The 27412-nt window shown below is 47.7% G+C and overlaps 1 protein-coding gene across 2 annotated transcripts in view; it reads left to right on the forward strand.

The window, feature by feature from the left end:
- Positions 1–1151: 1151 nt before the first annotated feature.
- PTPRO (protein tyrosine phosphatase receptor type O) overlaps positions 1152–27412 on the forward strand; it is a 314106-nt gene continuing 287845 nt past the window's right edge. Inside the window, exon 1 of one of the 2 annotated variants that reach the window (XM_069963523.1) lies at positions 1152–1191. The gene's annotated coding sequence lies outside the window, so the exon portion shown is untranslated. Of the gene's footprint in view, positions 1192–8414; positions 8482–27412 lie in introns of those variants that run through there. The other variant, XM_069963520.1, reaches the window with a different exon arrangement.

The following is a 27412-nucleotide window of genomic DNA, read 5'->3' on the forward strand; positions in this document are numbered from 1 at the left end:
TGATATCCCCCTATAGCACATGTATATAACCTGCTGATATCCCCCTATAGCACATGTATATAATCTGCTGATATCCCCCTATAGCACATGTATATAACCTGCTGATATCCCCTATAGCACATGTATATAACCTGCTGATATCCCCTATAGCACATGTATATAACCTGCTGATATCCCCTATAGCACATGTATATAACCTGCTGATATCCCCTATAGCACATGTATATAATCTGCTGATATCCCCTATAGCACATGTATATAACCTGCTGATATCCCCCTATAGCACATGTATATAACCTGCTGATATCCCCCTATAGCACATGTATATAACCTGCTGATATCCCCCTATAGCACATGTATATAATCTGCTGATATCCCCCTATAGCACATGTATATAACCTGCTGATATCCCCCTATAGCACATGTATATAACCTGCTGATATCCCCTATAGCACATGTATATAACCTGCTGATATCCCCTATAGCACATGTATATAACCTGCTGATATCCCCCTATAGCACATGTATATAACCTGCTGATATCCCCTATAGCACATGTATATAACCTGCTGATATCCCCTATAGCACATGTATATAACCTGCTGATATCCCCTATAGCACATGTATATAACCTGCTGATATCCCCTATAGCACATGTATATAACCTGCTGATATCCCCTATAGCACATGTATATAACCTGCTGATATCTCCTTATAGCGCACATATACATACCTCCTAGGTCCCTCTTTTGGAGGGACAGTCCCTACTTTTGACCTAGGAATTAGATTTGCATTAATAGACTTTCTATGTTGGTTTAGAAAGTGTCTGGTTTCTGGTGTGTGCGTGCGTGCGTGTGTGTGTGCGTGCGTGTGCGTGTGCGTGTGCGTGTGCGTGTGCGTGTGTGTGTGGCAGGTGGGTGCAGGTGCCCCAGGCTGAGGAGGGCACCAGACTCCCCTGATACACAACTCCACTAACCTGCCCCTGACTCCTGACCCCTGACTCCTGACTCCTGACTCCTGACTGCTATGACTATACAGTAGCTGCCTGGAAGGATAACAATGTGTGGTCAGCAGGACAGTGGACTGGGTGCTGGGTGCAGGCCTGATGGGGAGGACCCTGCATGCTGACTACAGAGGCTCCACCCCCTCCTTACCATGTGACCTCTTCCCTGACTTCGGGGCTGCTGTCTGGTGAGTTCACTGACTCTCATCATCCTGTAGTTGTAGGAAGGCTGGGGGAGGGAGGTCACCTAGGTCAGAGGTCAGAGGTCTGTACCATATAACACTGCACTGCTCCTCTGCACACAGCACTTCCCACATTATTCCCCAACCTGTGGGTCACCAGCTGCTCCAAAACTACAGCAGTCAGGGCATGATGGAAGTTGTAGTCCTGCCACAGGTTGGTGAACACTTATAAGCTATTGATTATGAACAGACTAATTCCCATGACACCACTGCTTTATAACCTTATTGTATTGGATCCTTGTAATGGGTCGTGTCAGTATATGATTTGTATCTGGCGACAGGGGAGGTGTATGTGACAGGATCAGTATATGGCGCTGTGACAGGGGAGGTGTATGTGGCAGGATCAGTATATGGCGCTGTGACAGGGGAGGTGTATGTGACAGGATCAGTATATGGTGCTGTGACAGGGGAGGTGTATGTGACAGGATCAGTATATGGTGCTGTGACAGGGGAGGTGTATGTGACAGGATCAGTATATGGCGCTGTGACAGGGGAGGTGTATGTGACAGGATCAGTATATGGCGCTGTGACAGGGGAGGTGTATGTGGCAGGATCAGTATATGGCACTGTGACAGGGGAGGTATATGTGACAGGATCAGTATATGGTGCTGTGACAGGGGAGGTATATGTGACAGGATCAGTATATAGCGCTGTGACTGTCAGGGTTAGGGGAGGTGTATGTGACAGGATCAGTATATGGCGCTGTGACTGTCAGGGTTAGGGGAGGTGTATGTGACAGGATCAGTATATGGCGCTGTGACTGTCAGGGTTAGGGGAGGTGTATGTGGCAGGATCAGTATATGGCGCTGTGACAGGGGAGGTGTATGTGACAGGATCAGTATATGGCGCTGTGACTGTCAGGGTTAGGGGAGGTGTATGTGACAGGATCAGTATATGGCGCTGTGACAGTCAGGGTTAGGGGAGGTGTATGTGACAGGATCAGTATATGGCGCTGTGACTGTCAGGGTTAGGGGAGGTGTATGTGACAGGATCAGTATATGGCGCTGTGACTGTCAGGGTTAGGGGAGGTGTATGTGACAGGATCAGTATATGGCGCTGTGACTGTCAGGGTTAGGGGAGGTGTATGTGACAGGATCAGTATATGGCGCTGTGACAGGGGAGGTGTATGTGACAGGATCAGTATATGGCGCTGTGACAGGGGAGGTGTATGTGACAGGATCAGTATATGGCGCTGTGACTGTCAGGGTTAGGGGAGGTGTATGTGACAGGATCAGTATATGGCGCTGTGACAGGGGAGGTGTATGTGGCAGGATCAGTATATGGCGCTGTGACTGTCAGGGTTAGGGGAGGTGTATGTGACAGGATCAGTATATGGCGCTGTGACAGGGGAGGTGTATGTGGCAGGATCAGTATATGGCGCTGTGACAGGGGAGGTGTATGTGGCAGGATCAGTATATGGCGCTGTGACTGTCAGGGTTAGGGGAGGTGTATGTGACAGGATCAGTATATGGCGCTGTGACTGTCAGGGTTAGGGGAGGTGTATGTGACAGGATCAGTATATGGCGCTGTGACAGGGGAGGTGTATGTGGCAGGATCAGTATATGGCGCTGTGACAGGGGAGGTGTATGTGGCAGGATCAGTATATGGCGCTGTGACAGGGGAGGTATATGTGACAGGATCAGTATATGGCGCTGTGACTGTCAGGGTTAGGGGAGGTGTATGTGACAGGATCAGTATATGGCGCTGTGACAGGGGAGGTGTATGTGACAGGATCAGTATATGGCGCTGTGACAGGGGAGGTGTATGTGACAGGATCAGTATATGGCGCTGTGACAGGGGAGGTGTATGTGGCAGGATCAGTATATGGCGCTGTGACAGGGGAGGTGTATGTGGCAGGATCAGTATATGGCGCTGTGACTGTCAGGGTTAGGGGAGGTGTATGTGACAGGATCAGTATATGGTGCTGTGACAGGGGAGGTGTATGTGACAGGATCAGTATATGGCGCTGTGACTGTCAGGGTTAGGGGAGGTTTATGTGACAGGATCAGTATATGGCGCTGTGACAGGGGAGGTGTATGTGACAGGATCAGTATATGGCGCTGTGAAAGGGGAGGTGTATGTGGCAGGATCAGTATATGGCGCTGTGACTGTCAGGGTTAGGGGAGGTGTATGTGGCAGGATCAGTATATGGCGCTGTGACAGGGGAGGTGTATGTGGCAGGATCAGTATATGGCGCTGTGACTGTCAGGGTTAGGGGAGGTGTATGTGACAGGATCAGTATATAGCGCTGTGACTGTCAGGGTTAGGGGAGGTGTATGTGGCAGGATCAGTATATGGCGCTGTGACAGGGGAGGTGTATGTGGCAGGATCAGTATATGGCGCTGTGACTGTCAGGGTTAGGGGAGGTGTATGTGGCAGGATCAGTATATGGCGCTGTGACTGTCAGGGTTAGGGGAGGTGTATGTGACAGGATCAGTATATAGCGCTGTGACTGTCAGGGTTAGGGGAGGTGTATGTGACAGGATCAGTATATGGCGCTGTGACTGTCAGGGTTAGGGGAGGTGTATGTGACAGGATCAGTATATGGCGCTGTGACTGTCAGGGTTAGGGGAGGTGTATGTGACAGGATCAGTATATGGCGCTGTGACAGGGGAGGTGTATGTGACAGGATCAGTATATGGCGCTGTGACAGGGGAGGTGTATGTGACAGGATCAGTATATGGTGCTGTGACAGGGGAGGTATATGTGACAGGATCAGTATATGGCGCTGTGACTGTCAGGGTTAGGGGAGGTTTATGTGACAGGATCAGTATATGGCGCTGTGACTGTCAGGGTTAGGGGAGGTGTATGTGACAGGATCAGTATATGGCGCTGTGACTGTCAGGGTTAGGGGAGGTGTATGTGACAGGATCAGTATATGGCGCTGTGACTGTCAGGGTTAGGGAGGTGTATGTGACAGGATCAGTATATGGCGCTGTGACTGTCAGGGTTAGGGGAGGTGTATGTGGCAGGATCAGTATATGGCGCTGTGACAGGGGAGGTGTATGTGACAGGATCAGTATATGGCGCTGTGACTGTCAGGGTTAGGGGAGGTGTATGTGACAGGATCAGTATATGGCGCTGTGACTGTCAGGGTTAGGGGAGGTGTATGTGACAGGATCAGTATATGGCGCTGTGACAGGGGAGGTGTATGTGACAGGATCAGTATATAGCGCTGTGACTGTCAGGGTTAGAGGAGGTGTATGTGACAGGATCAGTATATGGCGCTGTGACTGTCAGGGTTAGGGGAGGTGTATGTGACAGGATCAGTATATGGCGCTGTGACTGTCAGGGTTAGGGGAGGTGTATGTGACAGGATCAGTATATGGCGCTGTGACAGGGAGGTGTATGTGACAGGATCAGTATATGGCGCTGTGACAGGGGAGGTGTATGTGACAGGATCAGTATATGGCGCTGTGACAGGGGAGGTGTATGTGACAGGATCAGTATATGGCGCTGTGACTGTCAGGGTTAGGGGAGGTGTATGTGACAGGATCAGTATATGGCACTGTGACAGGGGAGGTATATGTGACAGGATCAGTATATGGTGCTGTGACAGGGGAGGTATATGTGACAGGATCAGTATATGGCGCTGTGACTGTCAGGGTTAGGGGAGGTGTATGTGACAGGATCAGTATATGGCGCTGTGACTGTCAGGGTTAGGGGAGGTGTATGTGACAGGATCAGTATATGGCGCTGTGACTGTCAGGGTTAGGGGAGGTTTATGTGACAGGATCAGTATATGGCGCTGTGACAGGGGAGGTGTATGTGGCAGGATCAGTATATGGCGCTGTGACTGTCAGGGTTAGGGGAGGTGTATGTGGCAGGATCAGTATATGGCGCTGTGACTGTCAGGGTTAGGGGAGGTTTATGTGACAGGATCAGTATATGGCGCTGTGACAGGGGAGGTGTATGTGGCAGGATCAGTATATGGCGCTGTGACAGGGGAGGTGTATGTGGCAGGATCAGTATATGGCGCTGTGACTGTCAGGGTTAGGGGAGGTGTATGTGACAGGATCAGTATATAGCGCTGTGACTGTCAGGGTTAGGGGAGGTGTATGTGGCAGGATCAGTATATAGCGCTGTGACTGTCAGGGTTAGGGGAGGTGTATGTGACAGGATCAATATCTGGCGCTGTGACACGGGAGGTGTATGTGGCAGGATCAGTATATAGCGCTGTGACTGTCAGGGTTAGGGGAGGTGTATGTGACAGGATCAGTATATGGCGCTGTGACTGTCAGGGTTAGGGGAGGTGTATGTGACAGGATCAGTATATAGCGCTGTGACTGTCAGGGTTAGGGGAGGTGTATGTGGCAGGATCAGTATATGGCGCTGTGACAGGGGAGGTGTATGTGGCAGGATCAGTATATGGCGCTGTGACTGTCAGGGTTAGGGGAGGTGTATGTGGCAGGATCAGTATATAGCGCTGTGACTGTCAGGGTTAGGGGAGGTGTATGTGACAGGATCAATATCTGGCGCTGTGACACGGGAGGTGTATGTGACAGGATCAGTATATGGCGGCTCCTGTGCTGCATCACTCTCTGTCTTCCTAAAGTCTGTAGCGCTGTATATTCCAGTTACCTAAAACACAATGTGCGCCATCATTATATCAGAGGGGCCTGGTGTGTGACACTTATAGTCTCAGGATGCCATGTGTGACAGGGGGTACAGTATACATGGTCCTGTTACATTCACCTACCCCCCAAGTGTCCCTCTTTTGGAGGGAAAGTCCCTACTTTTGACCAACGTCCCTCTGTCCCTCTTTGCCCCTTACATGTCCCTCCTTTTGACCTAGAAATGAGATTTGCATTAATAAATTTTTTATGTTGCTCTAGAAAGTGTCTGGTTTCTTACTGTATAATAGACCCAAAGTTGCATATTTTTCTATCATGTGGTGCAAGTTGTTATATTCAGATGAATCATGTGACATTATGGCCCCTTTTACACATCATATCACACATGTAGAATCATTGGGCCAGATTTATTAAAAGGTGTAAAATATAGACTGGTGTAAACTACCCACAGCAACCAATCACAGCTCAGCTTGCATTCTACCAGAGCTGAAAGCTGAGCTGTGATTGGTGGCTGTGGGCAGTTTACACCAGTCTATATTTTACACTCTTTGATAAACCTCCCCTATTGACTTCCATGGCCCCATAAACACATCTATAGGTGTTACAGTTTTGGGGACATGATCCTTGCCCCCCCACCCCACCACAAAAATACAAAAAGATTATTAAGCCATTGTGCGTCTGTGACACCTATGTGACAGTGGGTCCCTGCAAATGCCGACAGTTACTGAAACATATTTGTAATCTCCTGTCCGACAGTCCCACACTTACAGACAGGATTACTATGTGTGACTGGGACCTAAGGATGCAGTCACACATACAGGATCTGCTGCAAGTTTGCTGATATCAGTGCAACTAAATGCATCACTCTTCAGCAGATCCTGTATGTGTGATTGCGTCCTTGAACTAAAAAGTATAGAAATTTTCTAGAGTGAAACGCAAGTGTCCCTCTTTGGCCGTCCAAAAAGTTGGGAGGTATGCATTCAGGGGGTTCAGTATACACGGTCCTGTTACAGTCAGGGGGTACAGTATACACGATCCTGTTACAGTCAGGGGGTACAGTATACATGGTCCTGTTACAGTCAGGGGGTACAGTATACATGGTCCTGTTACAGTCAGGGGGTACAGTATACATGGTCCTGTTACAGTCAGGGGGTACAGTATACATGGTTACAGTCAGGGGGTACAGTATACACGGTCCTGTTACAGTCAGGGGGTACAGTATACATGGTCCTGTTACAGTCAGGGGGTACAGTATACATGGTCCTGTTACAGTCAGGGGGTACAGTATACATGGTCCTGTTACAGTCAGGGGGTACAGTATACACGGTCCTGTTACAGTCAGGGGGTACAGTATACATGGTTACAGTCAGGGGGTACAGTATACACGATCCTGTTACAGTCAGGGGGTACAGTATACACAGTCCTGTTACAGTCAGGGGGTACAGTATACATGATCCTGTTACAGTCAGGGGGTACAGTATACATGGTCCTGTTACAGTCAGGGGGTACAGTATACATGGTCCTGTTACAGTCAGGGGGTACAGTATACATGGTCCTGTTACAGTCAGGGGGTACAGTATAACGGGGGGCTATATAACTGGGGGCAGCACACAGCGAGGGTCTATATTCTACTAGGGGTGCCACAGGTGGGGTATATAACAGGGGGGGGGGCGCACAGAGGGGTATAATGGGGGGGGAGCACAGGGGGGTATATATAACTGGGTGAGCGCACAGGGGGGCTATATACTACTGGGGGGCGCACAGGGGAAATTTACATAGTTAATTACTATGTAATTAACTATGTAAATATCCCCTGTGCGCCCCCCAGTAGTATATAGCCCCCCTGTGCGCTCCCCCAGTTATATATACCCCCCTGTGCTCCCCCCCATTATACCCCTCTGTGCGCTCCCCCCCCCAGTTATATACCCCCCCCCGTGGCACCCCTAGTAGAATATAGACCCTCGCTGTGTGCTGCCCCCAGTTATATAGCCCCCCGTTATACTGTACCCGCTGACTGTAACAGGACCATGTATACTGTACCCCTGAATGTAACAGGACCATGTAACTGGGGGGGGGGGGCGCACAGAGGGGTATAATGGGGGGGAGCACAGGGGGGTATATATAACTGAGGGAGCGCACAGGGGGGCTATATACTACTGGGGGGCGCACATGCGATATTTATACTACTAGGGGGTGCACAGGGGGTCTATATATAACTGGGGGAGAGCACAGGGGGTCTATATATAACTGGGGGAGCACAGAGGGGGCTATATACTACAGGGGGAAGCGCACAAGGGGTCTATATACTACTGGGGGCAGCACCTAGTGGTCTATAGTACTGGGGGCAGCACACAGGGGTCTATACTACTGGGGTCAGCACACAGGGGGTCTATACTACTGGGGTCAGCACACAGGGGGTCTATACTACATTGGGGCTTCACAGAGGTGCCTATAATATATAGGGACCTTACTACTATATTGGGGCACAGAGCATACCTAATTATTAAGTGGAGGTACAGAGGGGTGTAACTACTATATAGGGGCACAGAGGGGGTAACTACTGGATGTGTTGGAGCCTAAAATGTTTCTCTGGCAGATACTGGAGAGAGGATTCAAAGCCGGGGAAGACTTCAAGGTGGCCCAGGCTGGATGGAGAGAAAAGGTGAAAGACTCTTATTAGAGAAGACGCCCCTTGGGAGTTAATAGATGTATCTGCAGTCTGTTATAGGGTCTGTAGTGATAGTAGTCATGGGGTGACAGTTTTATGTAATGGTATCATTGGTGATATTTTTATAAAGTTATAAGGTAACTACCGTATGTATTGGGGCTCTTAATACAGTGTGGGGAGCTCTGATTCTGATAACGCTGGGATGGGGGGGGGGATGCCGAAAAGGGAAAGGGGGGCCACTCTAGAGAGCTGTGCACCAGGCCCACCAATGTATTAAAACGGCCCTGCCCACTCCAGTAAACACCTTGCAGACAGGTGTAAGTAGGAGTAATCGCTCCAGCACAGAAGAGGCAGCTCAGAGGCTGGAGGAGGCTGAGGGCCTGAAAGCCACTGACCTAGTCACACACTTCTCTCATTTATTCCTGTCAGGTCAGTAAGGTGAGACCTGTATATAGTTACAGCCACGCAGGAGGTTATTATGTATCCTGGTCAGTAAGGTGAGACCTGTGTATAGTTACAGCCGCGCAGGAGGTTATTATGTATCCTGGTCAGTAAGGTGAGACCTGTATATAGTTACAGCCACGCAGGAGGTTATTATGTATCCTGGTCAGTAAGGTGAGACCTGTATATAGTTAGAGCCGCGCAGGAGGTTATTGTGTATCCTGGTCAGTAAGGTGACACCTGTATATAGTTACAGCCGCGCAGGAGGTTATTATGTATCCTGGTCAGTAAGGTGAGACCTGTGTATAGTTACAGACGCGCAGCAGGTTATTATGTATCTTGGTCAGTAAGGTGAGACCTGTGTATATACCAGCCGGGCAGGAGGTTATTATGTATCCTGGTCAGTAAGGTGACACCTGTATATAGTTACAGCCGCGCAGGAGGTTATTATGTATCCTGGTCAGTAAGGTGACACCTGTATATAGTTACAGCCGCGCTGGAGGTTATTATGTATCCTGGTCAGTAAGGTGACACCTGTATATAGTTACAGCCGCGCAGGAGGTTATTATGTATCCTGGTCAGTAAGGTGAGACCTGTATATAGTTACAGCCGCGCAGGAGGTTATTATGTATCCTGGTCAGTAAGGTGAGACCTGTGTATAGTTACAGCTGGGCAGGAGGTTATTATGTATCCTGGTCAGTAAGGTGAGACCTGTATATAGTTAGAGCCCAGCCGCGCAGGAGGTTATTGTGTATCCTGGTCAGTAAGGTGAGACCTGTATATAGTTAGAGCCCAGCCGCGCAGGAGGTTATTATGTATCCTGGTCAGTAAGGTGAGACCTGTATATAGTTACAGCCGCGCAGGAGGTTATTATGTATCCTGGTCAGTAAGGTGACACCTGTATATAGTTACAGCCGCGCTGGAGGTTATTATGTATCTTGGTCAGTAAGGTGACACCTGTATATAGTTAGAGCCCAGCCGCGCAGGAGGTTATTATGTATCCTGGTCAGTAAGGTGAGACCTGTGTATAGTTACAGCCGCGCAGGAGGTTATTATGTATCCTGGTCAGTAAGGTGAGACCTGTATATAGTTAGAGCCACGCAGGAGGTTATTGTGTATCCTGGTCAGTAAGGTGACACCTGTATATAGTTACAGCTGGGCAGGAGGTTATTATGTATCCTGGTCAGTAAGGTGAGACCTGTATATAGTTAGAGCCCAGCCGGGCAGGTGGTTATTGTGTATCCTGGTCAGTAAGGTGAGACCTGTATATAGTTACAGCCACGCAGGAGGTTATTGTGTATCCTGGTCAGTAAGGTGACACCTGTATATAGTTACAGCTGGGCAGGAGGTTATTATGTATCCTGGTCAGTAAGGTGAGACCTGTGTATATACCAGCCGGGCAGGTGGTTATTATGTATCCTGGTCAGTAAGGTGAGACCTGTGTATAGTTACAGCCGTGCAGGAGGTTATTATGTATCCTGGTCAGTAAGGTGAGACCTGTATATAGTTACAGCCGCGCTGGAGGTTATTATGTATCCTGGTCAGTAAGGTGAGACCTGTATATAGTTAGAGCCCAGCCGCGCAGGAGGTTATTATGTATCCTGGTCAGTAAGGTGAGACCTGTGTATAGTTAGAGCCCAGCCGCGCAGGAGGTTATTGTGTATCCTGGTCAGTAAGGTGAGACCTGTATATAGTTAGAGCCCAGCCGCGCAGGAGGTTATTATGTATCCTGGCCAGTAAGGTGAGACCTGTATATAGTTAGAGCCCAGCTGGGCAGGAAGTTATTATGTATCCTGGTCAGTAAGGTGAGACCTGTATATAGTTAGAGCCCAGCCGCGCAGGAGGTTATTATGTATCCTGGTCAGTAAGGTGAGACCTGTATATAGTTAGAGCCACGCAGGAGGTTATTGTGTATCCTGGTCAGTAAGGTGAGACCTGTATATAGTTACAGCTGGGCAGGAGGTTATTATGTATCCTGGTCAGTAAGGTGAGACCTGTATATAGTTACAGCTGGGCAGGAGGTTATTATGTATCCTGGTCAGTAAGGTGACACCTGTATATAGTTAGAGCCCAGCCGCGCAGGAGGTTATTATGTATCCTGGTCAGTAAGGTGAGACCTGTATATAGTTAGAGCCCAGCCGCGCAGGAGGTTATTATGTATCCTGGTCAGTAAGGTGACACCTGTATATAGTTAGAGCCCAGCCGGGCAGGTGGTTATTATGTATCCTGGTCAGTAAGGTGAGACCTGTATATAGTTACAGCCGCGCTGGAGGTTATTATGTATCCTGGTCAGTAAGGTGAGACCTGTATATAGTTAGAGCCCAGCCGCGCAGGAGGTTATTATGTATCCTGGTCAGTAAGGTGACACCTTTATATAGTTAGAGCCGCGCAGGAGGTTATTATGTATCCTGGTCAGTAAGGTGAGACCTGTATATAGTTAGAGCCCAGCCACGTAGGAGGTTATTATGTATCCTGGTCAGTAAGGTGAGACCTGTATATAGTTAGAGCCCAGCCGCGCAGGAGGTTATTATGTATCCTGGTCAGTAAGGTGAGACCTGTGTATAGTTACAGCCGTGCAGGAGGTTATTATGTATCCTGGTCAGTAAGGTGAGACCTGTATATAGTTACAGCCGCGCTGGAGGTTATTGTGTATCCTGGTCAGTAAGGTGAGACCTGTATATAGTTACAGCCGCGCTGGAGGTTATTGTGTATCCTGGTCAGTAAGGTGACACCTGTATATGGTTAGAGCCGCGCAGGAGGTTATTATGTATCCTGGTCAGTAAGGTGAGACCTGTATATAGTTAGAGCCCAGCCGCGCAGGAGGTTATTATGTATCCTGGTCAGTAAGGTGACACCTGTATATAGTTACAGCCGCGCTGGAGGTTATTGTATATCCTGGTCAGTAAGGTGAGACCTGTGTATAGTTACAGCCGCGCAGGAGGTTATTGTATATCCTGGTCAGTAAGGTGAGACCTGTATATAGTTAGAGCCCAGCCGCGCAGGAGGTTGTGTATCCTGGTCAGTAAGGTGAGACCTGTATATAGTTAGAGCCCAGCCGCGCAGGAGGTTATTATGTATCCTGGTCAGTAAGGTGAGACCTGTATATAGTTAGAGCCCAGCCGGGCAGGTGGTTATTATGTATCCTGGTCAGTAAGGTGAGACCGGTGTATAGTTACAGACGCGCAGCAGGTTATTATGTATCCTGGTCAGTAAGGTGAGACCTGTATATAGTTACAGCCGCGCAGGAGGTTATTGTGTATCCTGGTCAGTAAGGTGAGACCTGTATATAGTTAGTGCCCAGCCACGCAGGAGGTTATTATGTATCTTGGTCAGTAAGGTGAGACCTGTATATAGTTAGAGCCCAGCTGGGCAGGAGGTTATTATGTATCCTGGTCAGTAAGGTGAGACCTGTATATAGTTACAGCTGGGCAGGAGGTTATTATGTATCCTGGTCAGTAAGGTGAGACCTGTATATAGTTAGAGCCCAGCCGCGCAGGAGGTTATTATGTATCCTGGTCAGTAAGGTGAGACCTGTATATAGTTAGAGCCCAGCCGCGCAGGAGGTTATTATGTATCCTGGTCAGTAAGGTGAGACCTGTATATAGTTAGAGCCCAGCCGCGCAGGAGGTTATTATGTATCCTGGTCAGTAAGGTGAGACCTGTATATAGTTAGAGCCCAGCCGCGCAGGAGGGTATTATGTATCCTGGTCAGTAAGGTGAGACCTGTATATAGTTACAGCTGGGCAGGAGGTTATTATGTATCCTGGTCAGTAAGGTGAGACCTGTATATAGTTACAGCCGCGCAGGAGGTTATTATGTATCCTGGTCAGTAAGGTGAGACCTGTATATTGTTACAGCCGCGCAGGAGGTTATTATGTATCCTGGTCAGTAAGGTGAGACCTGTATATAGTTACAGCCCAGCCGCGCAGGAGGTTATTATGTATCCTGGTCAGTAAGGTGAGACCTGTATATAGTTACAGCCGCGCAGGAGGTTATTGTATATCCTGGTCAGTAAGGTGAGACCTGTATATAGTTACAGCTGGGCAGGAGGTTTTTATGTATCCTGGTCAGTAAGGTGAGACCTGTATATAGTTACAGCCCAGCCGCGCAGGAGGTTATTATGTATCCTGGTCAGTAAGGTGAGACCTGTATATAGTTAGAGCCACGCAGGAGGTTATTGTGTATCCTGGTCAGTAAGGTGACACCTGTATATAGTTACAGCTGGGCAGGAGGTTATTATGTATCCTGGTCAGTAAGGTGAGACCTGTATATAGTTAGTATAAACTGGAAAGGGGTCGGCACTCCGATCTCAGGTGGTGCCAGGGTAGGAAATCGGACATCAAAAAGGAAAATCCCGGCACTCGCCAAATTCTGCAAAGTGATTTATTGGTGCATGTACAGACAGGCGGATAAAGGACGCGTTTCGGCGTAAAGCCTTTCTCAACAAGCCATGTCTTGTTGAGAAAGGCTTTACGCCGAAACGCGTCCTTTATCCGCCTGTCTGTACATGCACCAATAAATCACTTTGCAGAATTTGGCGAGTGCCGGGATTTTCCTGTATATAGTTAGAGCCCAGCCGCGCAGGAGGTTATTATGTATCCTGGTCAGTAAGGTGACACCTGTATATAGTTAGAGCCCAGCCGCGCAGGAGGTTATTGTGTATCCTGGTCAGTAAGGTGAGACCTGTATATAGTTAGAGCCGGGCAGGAGGTTATTATGTATCCTGGTCAGTAAGGTGACACCTGTATATAGTTACAGCTGGGCAGGAGGTTATTATGTATCCTGGTCAGTAAGGTGAGACCTGTATATAGTTACAGCTGGGCAGGAGGTTATTATGTATCCTGGTCAGTAAGGTGAGACCTGTATATAGTTAGAGCCCAGCTGGGCAGGAGGTTATTATGTATCCTGGTCAGTAAGGTGACACCTGTATATAGTTACAGCCGCGCAGGAGGTTATTATGTATCCTGGTCAGTAAGGTGAGACCTGTATATAGTTAGAGCCCAGCCGCGCAGGAGGTTATTATGTATCCTGGTCAGTAAGGTGAGACCTGTATATAGTTAGAGCCCAGCCGCGCAGGAGGTTATTATGTATCCTGGTCAGTAAGGTGAGACCTGTATATAGTTACAGCCGGGCAGGAGGTTATTATGTATCCTGGTCAGTAAGGTGAGACCTGTATATAGTTAGAGCCCAGCCGCGCAGGAGGTTATTATGTATCCTGGTCAGTAAGGTGAGACCTGTATATAGTTACAGCCGCGCTGGAGGTTATTATGTATCCTGGTCAGTAAGGTGACACCTGTATATGGTTACAGCCGCGCAGGAGGTTATTATGTATCCTGGTCAGTAAGGTGAGACCTGTATATAGTTACAGCTGGGCAGGAGGTTATTATGTATCCTGGTCAGTAAGGTGAGACCTGTGTATAGTTAGAGCCGCGCTGGGGGTTATTATGTATCCTGGTCAGTAGGGTGAGACCTGTGTATAGTTACAGCCGCGCAGGAGGTTATTATGTATCCTGGTCAGTAAGGTGAGACCTGTGTATATACCAGCCGCGCAGGAGGTTATTATGTATCCTGGTCAGTAAGGTGAGACCTGTATATAGTTACAGCTGGGCAGGAGGTTATTATGTATCCTGGTCAGTAAGGTGAGACCTGTATATAGTTACAGCCGCGCAGGAGGTTATTATGTATCCTGGTCAGTAAGGTGAGACCTGTATATAGTTAGAGCCGCGCAGGAGGTTATTATGTATCCTGGTCAGTAAGGTGAGACCTGTGTATAGTTACAGCCGCGCAGGAGGTTATTATGTATCCTGGTCAGTAAGGTGAGACCTGTATATAGTTACAGCCGGGCAGGAGGTTATTGTGTATCCTGGTCAGTAAGGTGAGACCTGTATATAGTTACAGCTGGGCAGGAGGTTATTATGTATCCTGGTCAGTAAGGTGAGACCTGTGTATAGTTACAGCTGGGCAGGAGGTTATTATGTATCCTGGTCAGTAAGGTGAGACCTGTGTATAGTTACAGCTGGGCAGGAGGTTATTATGTATCCTGGTCAGTAAGGTGAGACCTGTGTATAGTTACAGCCACGCAGGAGGTTATTATGTATCCTGGTCAGTAAGGTGAGACCTGTGTATATACCAGCCGGGCAGGTGGTTATTGTGTATCCTGGTCAGTAAGGTGAGACCTGTGTATAGTTACAGCCGGGCAGGAAGTTATTATGTATCCTGGTCAGTAAGGTGAGACCTGTATATAGTTAGAGCCGCGCAGGAGGTTATTATGTATCCTGGTCAGTAAGGTGAGACCTGTGTATATACCAGACGGGCAGGAGGTTATTATGTATCCTGGTCAGTAAGGTGACACCTGTGTATAGTTACAGCTGGGCAGGAGGTTATTGTGTATCCTGGTCAGTAAGGTGAGACCTGTGTATAGTTACAGCTGGGCAGGAGGTTATTGTGTATCCTGGTCAGTAAGGTGAGACCTGTGTATAGTTACAGCCGCGCAGGAGGTTATTATGTATCCTGGTCAGTAAGGTGAGACCTGTATATAGTTACAGCCGCGCAGGAGGTTATTATGTATCCTGGTCAGTAAGGTGAGACCTGTATATAGTTACAGCTGGGCAGGAGGTTATTATGTATCCTGGTCAGTAAGGTGAGACCTGTATATAGTTAGAGCCCAGCCGCGCAGGAGGTTATTATGTATCCTGGTCAGTAAGGTGAGACCTGTGTATAGTTACAGCCGCGCTGGAGGTTATTATGTATCCTGGTCAGTAAGGTGACACCTGTATATAGTTACAGCTGGGCAGGAGGTTATTGTGTATCCTGGTCAGTAAGGTGAGAACTTTATATAGATAGAGCCCAGCCGCGCTGGAGGTTATTATGTATCCTGGTCAGTAAGGTGAGACCTGTGTATATACCAGACGGGCAGGAGGTTATTATGTATCCTGGTCAGTAAGGTGAGACCTGTATATAGTTAGAGCCCAGCCGCGCAGGAGGTTATTATGTATCCTGGTCAGTAAGGTGAGACCTGTATATAGTTACAGCTGGGCAGGAGGTTATTATGTATCCTGGTCAGTAAGGTGAGACCTGTGTATAGTTACAGCCGCGCTGGAGGTTATTATGTATCCTGGTCAGTAAGGTGAGACCTGTATATAGTTACAGCTGGGCAGGAGGTTATTATGTATCCTGGTCAGTAAGGTGAGACCTGTGTATAGTTAGAGCCCAGCCGCGCAGGAGGTTATTATGTATCCTGGTCAGTAAGGTGAAACCTGTGTATATACCAGCCGGGCAGGAGGTTATTATGTATCCTGGTCAGTAAGGTGAGACCTGTGTATAGTTACAGCCGGGCAGGAGGTTATTATGTATCCTGGTCAGTAAGGTGAGACCTGTATATAGTTACAGCTGGGCAGGAGGTTATTATGTATCCTGGTCAGTAAGGTGACACCTGTATATAGTTACAGCCGGGCAGGAGGTTATTATGTATCCTGGTCAGTAAGGTGAGACCTGTATATAGTTACAGCTGGGCAGCAGGTTATTATGTATCCTGGTCAGTAAGGTGAGACCTGTATATAGTTAGAGCCCAGCCGCGCAGGAGGTTATTGTGTATCCTGGTCAGTAAGGTGAGACCTGTATATGGTTACAGCCGCGCTGGAGGTTATTATGTATCCTGGTCAGTAAGGTGACACCTGTATATAGTTAGAGCCCAGCCGCGCAGGAGGTTATTATGTATCCTGGTCAGTAAGGTGAGACCTGTATATGGTTACAGCCGCGCTGGAGGTTATTATGTATCCTGGTCAGTAAGGTGAGACCTGTATATAGTTAGAGCCGCGCAGGAGGTTATTATGTATCCTGGTCAGTAAGGTGAGACCTGTATATAGTTACAGCCCAGCCGCGCAGGAGGTTATTGTGTATCCTGGTCAGTAAGGTGAGACCTGTATATAGTTAGAGCCGCGCAGGAGGTTATTATGTATCCTGGTCAGTAAGGTGAGACCTGTATATAGTTAGAGCCCAGCCGCGCAGGAGGTTATTATGTATCCTGGTCAGTAAGGTGAGGCCTGTATATAGTTAGAGCCCAGCCGCGCAGGAGGTTATTGTGTATCCTGGTCAGTAAGGTGAGACCTGTGTATAGTTACAGCCGTGCAGGAGGTTATTATGTATCCTGGTCAGTAAGGTGAGACCTGTATATAGTTACAGCCGCGCTGGAGGTTATTATGTATCCTGGTCAGTAAGGTGAGACCTGTATATAGTTAGAGCCCAGCCGCGCAGGAGGTTATTATGTATCCTGGTCAGTAAGGTGAAACCTGTGTATATACCAGCCGGGCAGGAGGTTATTATGTATCCTGGTCAGTAAGGTGAGACCTGTATATAGTTACAGCTGGGCAGGAGGTTATTATGTATCCTGGTCAGTAAGGTGACACCTGTATATAGTTACAGCCGGGCAGGAGGTTATTATGTATCCTGGTCAGTAAGGTGAGACCTGTATATAGTTACAGCTGGGCAGGAGGTTATTATGTATCCTGGTCAGTAAGGTGAGACCTGTATATAGTTACAGCCACGCAGCAGGTTATTATGTATCCTGGTCAGTAAGGTGAGACCTGTATATAGTTAGAGCCCAGCCGCGCAGGAGGTTATTGTGTATCCTGGTCAGTAAGGTGAGACCTGTATATGGTTACAGCCGCGCTGGAGGTTATGTATCCTGGTCAGTAAGGTGACACCTGTATATAGTTAGAGCCCAGCCGCGCAGGAGGTTATTATGTATCCTGGTCAGTAAGGTGAGACCTGTATATAGTTAGAGCCGCGCAGGAGGTTATTATGTATCCTGGTCAGTAAGGTGAGACCTGTATATAGTTAGAGCCCAGCCGCGCAGGAGGTTATTATGTATCCTGGTCAGTAAGGTGAGGCCTGTATATAGTTAGAGCCCAGCCGCGCAGGAGGTTATTGTGTATCCTGGTCAGTAAGGTGAGACCTGTGTATAGTTACAGCCGTGCAGGAGGTTATTATGTATCCTGGTCAGTAAGGTGAGACCTGTATATAGTTACAGCCGCGCTGGAGGTTATTGTGTATCCTGGTCAGTAAGGTGAGACCTGTATATAGTTACAGCTGGGCAGGAGGTTATTATGTATCCTGGTCAGTAAGGTGAGACCTGTGTATAGTTACAGCTGGGCAGGAGGTTATTGTATATCCTGGTCAGTAAGGTGAGACCTGTGTATAGTTACAGCTGGGCAGGAGGTTATTATGTATCCTGGTCAGTAAGGTGAGACCTGTGTATAGTTACAGCCGCGCAGGAGGTTATTATGTATCCTGGTCAGTAAGGTGAGACCTGTATATAGTTAGAGCCCAGCCGCGCAGGAGGTTATTATGTATCCTGGTCAGTAAGGTGAGACCTGTATATAGTTACAGCCGCGCTGGAGGTTATTATGTATCCTGGTCAGTAAGGTGACACCTGTATATAGTTAGAGCCCAGCCGCGCAGGAGGTTATTATGTATCCTGGTCAGTAAGGTGAGAACTTTATATAGATAGAGCCCAGCCGCGCAGGAGGTTATTATGTATCCTGGTCAGTAAGGTGAGACCTGTGTATAGTTACAGCTGGGCAGGAGGTTATTATGTATCCTGGTCAGTAAGGTGAGACCTGTATATAGTTAGAGCCCAGCCGCGCAGGAGGTTATTGTGTATCCTGGTCAGTAAGGTGAGACCTGTATATAGTTAGAGCCCAGCCGCGCAGGAGGCTATTATGTATCCTGGTCAGTAAGGTGAGACCTGTATATAGTTAGAGCCCAGCCGCGCAGGAGGTTATTATGTATCCTGGTCAGTAAGGTGAGACCTGTATATAGTTACAGCCGCGCTGGAGGTTATTATGTATCCTGGTCAGTAAGGTGAGACCTTTATATAGTTACAGCTGGGCAGGAGGTTATTATGTATCCTGGTCAGTAAGGTGAGACCTGTGTATAGTTACAGCTGGGCAGGAGGTTATTATGTATCCTGGTCAGTAAGGTGAGACCTGTATATAGTTAGAGCCCAGCCGCGCAGGAGGTTATTATGTATCCTGGTCAGTAAGGTGAGACCTGTATATAGTTAGAGCCCAGCTGGGCAGGAGGTTATTATGTATCCTGGTCAGTAAGGTGAGACCTGTATATAGTTAGAGCCCAGCTGGGCAGGAGGTTATTATGTATCCTGGTCAGTAAGGTGAGACCTGTATATAGTTAGAGCCCAGCTGGGCAGGAGGTTATTATGTATCCTGGTCAGTAAGGTGACACCTGTATATAGTTACAGCCGCGCAGGAGGTTATTATGTATCCTGGTCAGTAAGGTGAGACCTGTATATAGTTAGAGCCCAGCCGCGCAGGAGGTTATTATGTATCCTGGTCAGTAAGGTGAGACCTGTATATAGTTACAGCCCAGCTGGGCAGGAGGTTATTATGTATCCTGGTCAGTAAGGTGAGACCTGTGTATATACCAGCCGCGCAGGAGGTTATTATGTATCCTGGTCAGTAAGGTGAGACCTGTATATAGTTACAGCCCAGCCGCGCAGGAGGTTATTATGTATCCTGGTCAGTAAGGTGAGACCTGTATATAGTTACAGCCACGCAGGAGGTTATTATGTATCCTGGTCAGGTAAGTGAGACCTGTATATAGTTTACAGCTGGCAGGATGTTATTATGTATCCTGGTCAGTAAGGTGAGACCTGTATATAGTTAGAGCCCAGCCGCGCAGGAGGTTATTATGTATCCTGGTCAGTAAGGTGACACCTGTATATAGTTAGAGCCCAGCCGCGCAGGAGATTATTATGTATCCTGGTCAGTAAGGTGAGACCTGTATATAGTTACAGCCGGGCAGGAGGTTGTGTATCCTGGTCAGTAAGGTGAGACCTGTATATAGTTACAGCCGGGCAGGAGGTTGTGTATCCTGGTCAGTAAGGTGAGACCTGTATATAGTTACAGCCGCGCAGGAGGTTATTGTGTATCCTGGTCAGTAAGGTGAGACCTGTATATAGTTAGAGCCCAGCTGGGCAGGAGGTTATTATGTATCCTGGTCAGTAAGGTGAGACCTGTATATAGTTACAGCCGCGCAGGAGGTTATTATGTATCCTGGTCAGTAAGGTGAGACCTGTATATAGTTACAGCCGCGCTGGAGGTTATTATGTATCCTGGTCAGTAAGGTGAGACCTGTATATAGTTACAGCTGGGCAGGAGGTTATTATGTATCCTGGTCAGTAAGGTGAGACCTGTGTATAGTTAGAGCCGCGCATGAGGTTATTATGTATCCTGGTCAGTAAGGTGAGACCTGTATATAGTTAGAGCCCAGCTGGGCAGGAGGTTATTATGTATCCTGGTCAGTAAGGTGAGACCTGTATATAGTTACAGCCGGGCAGGAGGTTATTATGTATCCTGGTCAGTAAGGTGAGACCTGTATATAGTTACAGCCGCGCTGGAGGTTATTATGTATCCTGGTCAGTAAGGTGAGACCTGTATATAGTTACAGCTGGGCAGGAGGTTATTATGTATCCTGGTCAGTAAGGTGAGACCTGTGTATAGTTAGAGCCGCGCATGAGGTTATTATGTATCCTGGTCAGTAAGGTGAGACCTGTATATAGTTACAGCTCGGCAGGAGGTTATTATGTATCCTGGTCAGTAAGGTGAGACCTGTATATAGTTACAGCCGGGCAGGAGGTTATTATGTATCCTGGTCAGTAAGGTGAGACCTGTATATAGTTAGAGCCCAGCCGCGCAGGAGGTTATTATGTATCCTGGTCAGTAAGGTGAGTCCTGTATATAGTTAGAGCCCAGCCGGGCAGGAGGTTATTGTGTATCCTGGTCAGTAAGGTGAGACCTGTATATAGTTACAGCCGCGCAGGAGGTTATTGTGTATCCTGGTCAGTAAGGTGAGACCTGTATATAGTTACAGCTGGGCAGGTGGTTATTGTGTATCCTGGTCAGTAAGGTGAGACCTGTGTATAGTTACAGCCGGGCAGGTGGTTATTGTGTATCCTGGTCAGTAAGGTGAGACCTGTATATAGTTACAGCCGCGCAGGAGGTTATTGTGTATCCTGGTCAGTAAGGTGAGACCTGTGTATAGTTACAGCTGGGCAGGAGGTTATTATGTATCCTGGTCAGTAAGGTGACACCTGTATATGGTTACAGCCGCGCAGGAGGTTATTGTGTATCCTGGTCAGTAAGGTGAGACCTGTGTATAGTTACAGCTGGGCAGGAGGTTATTATGTGTCCTGGTCAGTAAGGTGACACCTGTATATAGTTAGTGCCCAGCCGCGCAGGAGGTTATTATGTATCCTGGTCAGTAAGGTGAGACTTGTATATAGTTACAGCCGGGCAGGAGGTTATTATGTATCCTGGTCAGTAAGGTGAGACCTGTATATAGTTACAGCTGGGCAGGAGGTTATTATGTATCCTGGTCAGTAAGGTGAGACCTGTATATAGTTACAGCCGCGCTGGAGGTTATTATGTATCCTGGTCAGTAAGGTGAGACCTGTGTATAGAGCCCAGCCGGGCAGGAGGTTATTATGTATCCTGGTCAGTAAGGTGAGACCTGTGTATAGTTACAGCCGCGCTGGAGGTTATTGTGTATCCTGGTCAGTAAGGTGAGACCTGTGTATATACCAGCCGGGCAGGTGGTTATTGTGTATCCTGGTCAGTAAGGTGAGACCTGTGTATAGTTACAGCTGGGCAGGAGGTTATTGTATATCCTGGTCAGTAAGGTGAGACCTGTGTATAGTTACAGCTGGGCAGGAGGTTATTATGTATCCTGGTCAGTAAGGTGAGACCTGTGTATAGTTAGAGCCCAGCCGGGCAGGTGGTTATTTTGCATCCTGTTTGGTCAGTAAGGTGAGACCTGTATATAGTTAGAGCCCAGCCGCGCAGGAGGTTATTATGTATCCTGGTCAGTAAGGTGAGACCTGTATATAGTTACAGCCGGGCAGGAGGTTATTATGTATCCTGGTCAGTAAGATGAGACCTGTATATAGTTACAGCTGGGCAGGAGGTTATTATGTATCCTGGTCAGTAAGGTGAGACCTGTATATAGTTACAGCCGCGCAGGAGGTTATTATGTATCCTGGTCAGTAAGGTGAGACCTGTGTATATACCAGCCGGGCAGGAGGTTATTATGTATCCTGGTCAGTAAGGTGAGACCTGTATATAGTTACAGCCGCGCTGGAGGTTATTATGTATCCTGGTCAGTAAGGTGAGACCTGTGTATAGTTACAGCCGCGCTGGAGGTTATTGTGTATCCTGGTCAGTAAGGTGAGACCTGTGTATAGTTACAGCCGCGCTGGAGGTTATTGTGTATCCTGGTCAGTAAGGTGAGACCTGTGTATAGAGCCCAGCCGGGCAGGAGGTTATTATGTATCCTGGTCAGTAAGGTGAGACCTGTGTATAGTTACAGCCGCGCTGGAGGTTATTGTGTATCCTGGTCAGTAAGGTGAGACCTGTGTATAGTTACAGCCGCGCTGGAGGTTATTGTGTATCCTGGTCAGTAAGGTGAGACCTGTGTATATACCAGCCGGGCAGGTGGTTATTGTGTATCCTGGTCAGTAAGGTGAGACCTGTGTATATACCAGCCGGGCAGGTGGTTATTGTGTATCCTGGTCAGTAAGGTGAGACCTGTGTATAGTTACAGCTGGGCAGGAGGTTATTGTATATCCTGGTCAGTAAGGTGAGACCTGTGTATAGTTACAGCTGGGCAGGAGGTTATTATGTATCCTGGTCAGTAAGGTGAGACCTGTGTATAGTTACAGCCGCGCAGGAGGTTATTATGTATCCTGGTCAGTAAGGTGAGACCTGTATATAGTTACAGCCGCGCAGGAGGTTATTATGTATCCTGGTCAGTAAGGTGAGACCTGTATATAGTTACAGCCGCGCAGGAGGTTATTATGTATCCTGGTCAGTAAGGTGAGACCTGTGTATAGTTACAGCCGCGCAGGAGGTTATTATGTATCCTGGTCAGTAAGGTGAGACCTGTGTATAGTTACAGCCGCGCAGGAGGTTATTATGTATCCTGGTCAGTAAGGTGAGACCTGTGTATAGTTACAGCTGGGCAGGAGGTTATTATGTATCCTGGTCAGTAAGGTGAGACCTGTGTATAGTTACAGCTGGGCAGGAGGTTATTGTGTATCCTGGTCAGTAAGGTGAGACCTGTATATAGTTACAGCCGCGCAGGAGGTTATTATGTATCCTGGTCAGTAAGGTGAGACCTGTGTATAGTTAGAGCCCAGCCGGGCAGGTGGTTATTTTGCATCCTGTTTGGTCAGTAAGGTGAGACCTGTATATAGTTACAGCCGGGCAGGAGGTTATTGTATATCCTGGTCAGTAAGGTGAGACCTGTGTATATACCAGCCGGGCAGGAGGTTATTGTGTATCCTGGTCAGTAAGGTGAGACCTGTGTATAGTTACAGCTGGGCAGGAGGTTATTATGTATCCTGGTCAGTAAGGTGAGACCTGTGTATAGTTAGAGCTGGGCAGGAGGTTATTGTATATCCTGGTCAGTAAGGTGAGACCTGTGTATAGTTAGAGCCCAGCCGGGCAGGTGGTTATTTTGCATCCTGTTTGGTCAGTAAGGCCGCATTCACACGTTCCGTACGAAACGCGGTTGTGGAATGCCTGTAATGGACTCGCTTTCTCGTTTGCTGTTTTTTTTTCTTCTTCATGTTAAGGGCCATGTACAGATTCAGCGAGAAGAGTTTGTCACACGGCTGTGCAGGTTGCATTGCTCGCACTGTTGCACAGTATGTAGATCTATGTAGATAACTGATCCAAATGACATACTCGGCTCTGCTACATCTGTATAGGGCTTACTAAAGAAGGAGGATTACTTCTACTTTGGCACTCAGGAGAAGGGGTTATTACTGCTTGGGGGCATAGAAAAGGGGATTATTAAAATTTGGGGGCACAATTAAGGGGGTTACTGCTACTTGGAGGAGACTGCTACTATAGGGCCAAGGAAGGGGGATTATTTTAATCTGGGGGTACAGGAGAGGGATTTTTACTACTTGGAAGGCACTGGAGGAGTGACTAATGTGACAGACATGTAAAAAGTTATTGATCGGAGCGGATCTCACTGCCAGCAGCCACTCTGGCCAAGAGATGTAGCCGGGGAGAGATTGTGCAGCGTGATCCACTCCCCAGCTGGCAGCTCAGTCCGCCTAAATTCCTTATGGGAGATTTTGATATTCTCAGCGACCTGCTGTGGAGTGGATCTTTTGGTCACAGTGGGTGCAGGCAGTGAGACCCGCTCTGATCAATAACTTATCACATGTCTGATAATAAAGGTAAGTTTTCATGACCGTTTAAGTGTTTGGGCTGGCTGGGTGTCTAATTGCGTGAACTAGTCATGTTTGGGGCTCCATGGGTGGCGTATTGAATATAGGTGAGGAGGGTGCTGGAAAAGTGTGGAGCCAAAAATGTTTGTCCGACTGCGGGGAAAAGTCATGGCTAAAAGTCTTCATGATGGCCCAGACTGAATGGAAGAGAAAAGAGAAGGTGCCCCCTGTGAGTCACTGGTTGTAACTGCACGGAAATCACTGTATTTTCTCTATGTGGGGGTAATGCTGGACAATCTGCAGTGGTTTTTATTAACGGGAACCATTCACCCCGTGGCCCCAGCAGAAACTGACATACAGTGACATAAAGGTCAATATACTTACCACATCGCTCCCGGTCCCGTCCCGGATCCCGTTGTTGACACGGAGAAATCGCTGATTCTTCTTCTCGCGCCCATTATGGTAATGATCGCCGCCGGGTCCAAAGTCCAGCCTTCTCCCCGCCTCTGACACTTGATTGACGCCGGGTCCTCTTCCTCCTCGTCTTCTTTCTTCTCGCTGGATCCTGCGCAGGCGCTGTGACAGTCGTTTTCGGCGCATGCGCAGTTCACAATTGAAGCCGCTCTGCAGCTTCACTGTTTACCGATTGTCTCGAACACGTATCCTGTTTACCGCGCAGGCGCAGAAGAGGTGACGAGACCATCGCAACGGCGCCTGCGCGGGAATTCGTCAGAAGACCTATGACGTCAATCAAGTTCCAGGAGGCGTGGATGGGCGGCGACGAGAAGAGGACCTCATGAATAAGTTGGACTCGTCCGTCGTTTCCTATGGACGTTGGATTCATCTCAGCTCATTACCATAATGGGCGGGAGAAAAAGAATCGGCGATTTCTCCGTGTCAACAACTGGATCCGGGACGGGACCGGGAGCGATGTGGTAAGTATATTGACCTTTATGTCACTGTATGTCAGTTTCTGCCGGGGGCCACGGGGTGAATGGTTCCCTTTAAGTAGCACTACCGGTGGTATTTTTCAGGCATGGTCAGGATGTGGCTATATTATCACCAATATTACCACAACACAAGAGGAAAAATAATATTTAGTCACTTTGGTGTGGTAATATGCAGTCCGGACTCCTTGTGTCATGGTATTAGCTTGTTAGCAGTATGATGGTAACTTGTACGGTGATAATACTTATTCTTTGTGTATGTATGTATATATATATATTACATTGTATATACACAGTGCACATGGATCACATACATTTTATGTACCCAGTGCACATATATATATACAGAACATACATTGTATATAACCAGTGTACACACACACTTATATATATGTGCACTCCACCTATCCCACCCAGGTGGTGTAATTACTTTTGCCAGTATAAGATGGATCCTGCATGCCCAGGGCATAGGCGTATTACATGCCATGGAGAGGCCAGAGTACAGTGTAGGTCCACCCCGGCATAGGGCCACCTTTTCGTTGGTGGGGTGGTTTACACTGTTTGCAATATTACAATATTTTTATGGGAATTGTTTTTTTTTTACAGTTGGGGGAGCTGCTTTTAAATATTTTCATGTCTGCAGTGGGTCTGTATCTTGCTATTGCGGTGAGCTGTTGCATTTTTGTGTGTGTTACGCATATATCATAAACCTTGTGGATATACACAGCGCACATATATATATAGCACATACATTGTATGTACCCAGTGTGCACACACATATATATATATATAGTTCAGGGAAGAAACAGAGTGCTGCACCTCACACCTATGGCTGATACTAGTACCTCTCGGCTGCATAAAAAACATCAGAATTCTGTATGTGAATTGATCAAGCCACACTGCCCCATGTACCTCGTGCAGGTATCTGATACACATGGGTCCCTACACTAAGTCCACACTGTGCCGGTCAGCGACCACCACCCCCGCAGGCGTGCACAGTCAGGGAAGGGAGGCCATGGAACGGCCCTGCAACCCCCATGCCACAGGACCAGACTCAAAAATGCCACACCAAAACCCAGCCAGCACCACCGGCGGAGGAAGCTGCCCCCAAACAGCACAAGTCTGGATAAGGTATTGCACTCACCATGGCTATCAAAGATAGAATGGGACAGACAGGAGGGATTAAAACCATGAGCACTCAGGTGTCTCCTGCTAATTGCGTTCATGTGGGTCTCACCAGGAGGAGTGCAAAACACAGTATGGCTTGATCAATTCATACACAAAATTCTGATGTGTTTTTTTATTTAGCCAAGCGGCACTAGTATCAGCCATAGGTGTGAGGTGCAGCACTCTGTTTCTTCCCTGAACCGCATTTTGTTTCTCTCTTTTCTCCATGTTTTGCACTCCTCCTGGTGAGACCCACATGACCGCAATTAGCAGGAGACACCTGAGTGCACATGGTTTTAATCCCTCCTGTTTTTTCCCATTCTGTTTGCTGCAGCTATGGTGAGTGTAATTCCTTATCCAGACTTGTGCTGCTTGGGGGCGACCTTCTCCGCCGGCGGTGCTGGCCGGGTTCTGGTGTGGTGTTTTTGGGTCTGGTCCTGTGACATGGGGGTCGCAGGGCCGTCCCATGGCCCCCGTTCCCTGACTGTGCACGCCTGCGGGGTTGGTGGCCACTGACTGGCACGGTGTGGACTTAGTGTAGGGACCCATGTGTATCAGATACCGGCACGAGGTACATGGGGCAGTATGGTTTGATCAATTCATACACAAAATTCTGATGTGTTTTTTTATTTAGCCTAGCGGCACTAGTATCAGCCATAGGTGTGAGGTGCAGCGCTCTGCTTCTTCCCTGAACCGCATATATATATATATATATATATATATATATATATATATATATATATATATAGCACAAACCTTGTGTATATACACAGTGCACATATACAGTGTGTGTGTGTGTGTGTGTGTGTATGTATATATATATATATATATATATATATATATATATATACATTGTATATACCCAGTGAACATATATATCACATACATTGTATATACACAGTGCAGATATATACACAGCACATACATTATGTATACAGTGCACATATATATTTACACAGCTCATACATTGCATTCATAAATCATTTAGCAGTATAATTGTTATCTATGACATAATCCTATAGAATACACACAGTTGAAAGGTCAATCCAGTCCCAGCTAGAGATTCAGAAGCCATCCCTACCTGATATCCACAGCGATCATCATCCCCATCATC

The sequence above is a fragment of the Dendropsophus ebraccatus genome, chromosome 1 (genome assembly GCF_027789765.1).
Source record: "Dendropsophus ebraccatus isolate aDenEbr1 chromosome 1, aDenEbr1.pat, whole genome shotgun sequence".
Classification (NCBI taxonomy): domain Eukaryota; kingdom Metazoa; phylum Chordata; class Amphibia; order Anura; family Hylidae; genus Dendropsophus; species Dendropsophus ebraccatus.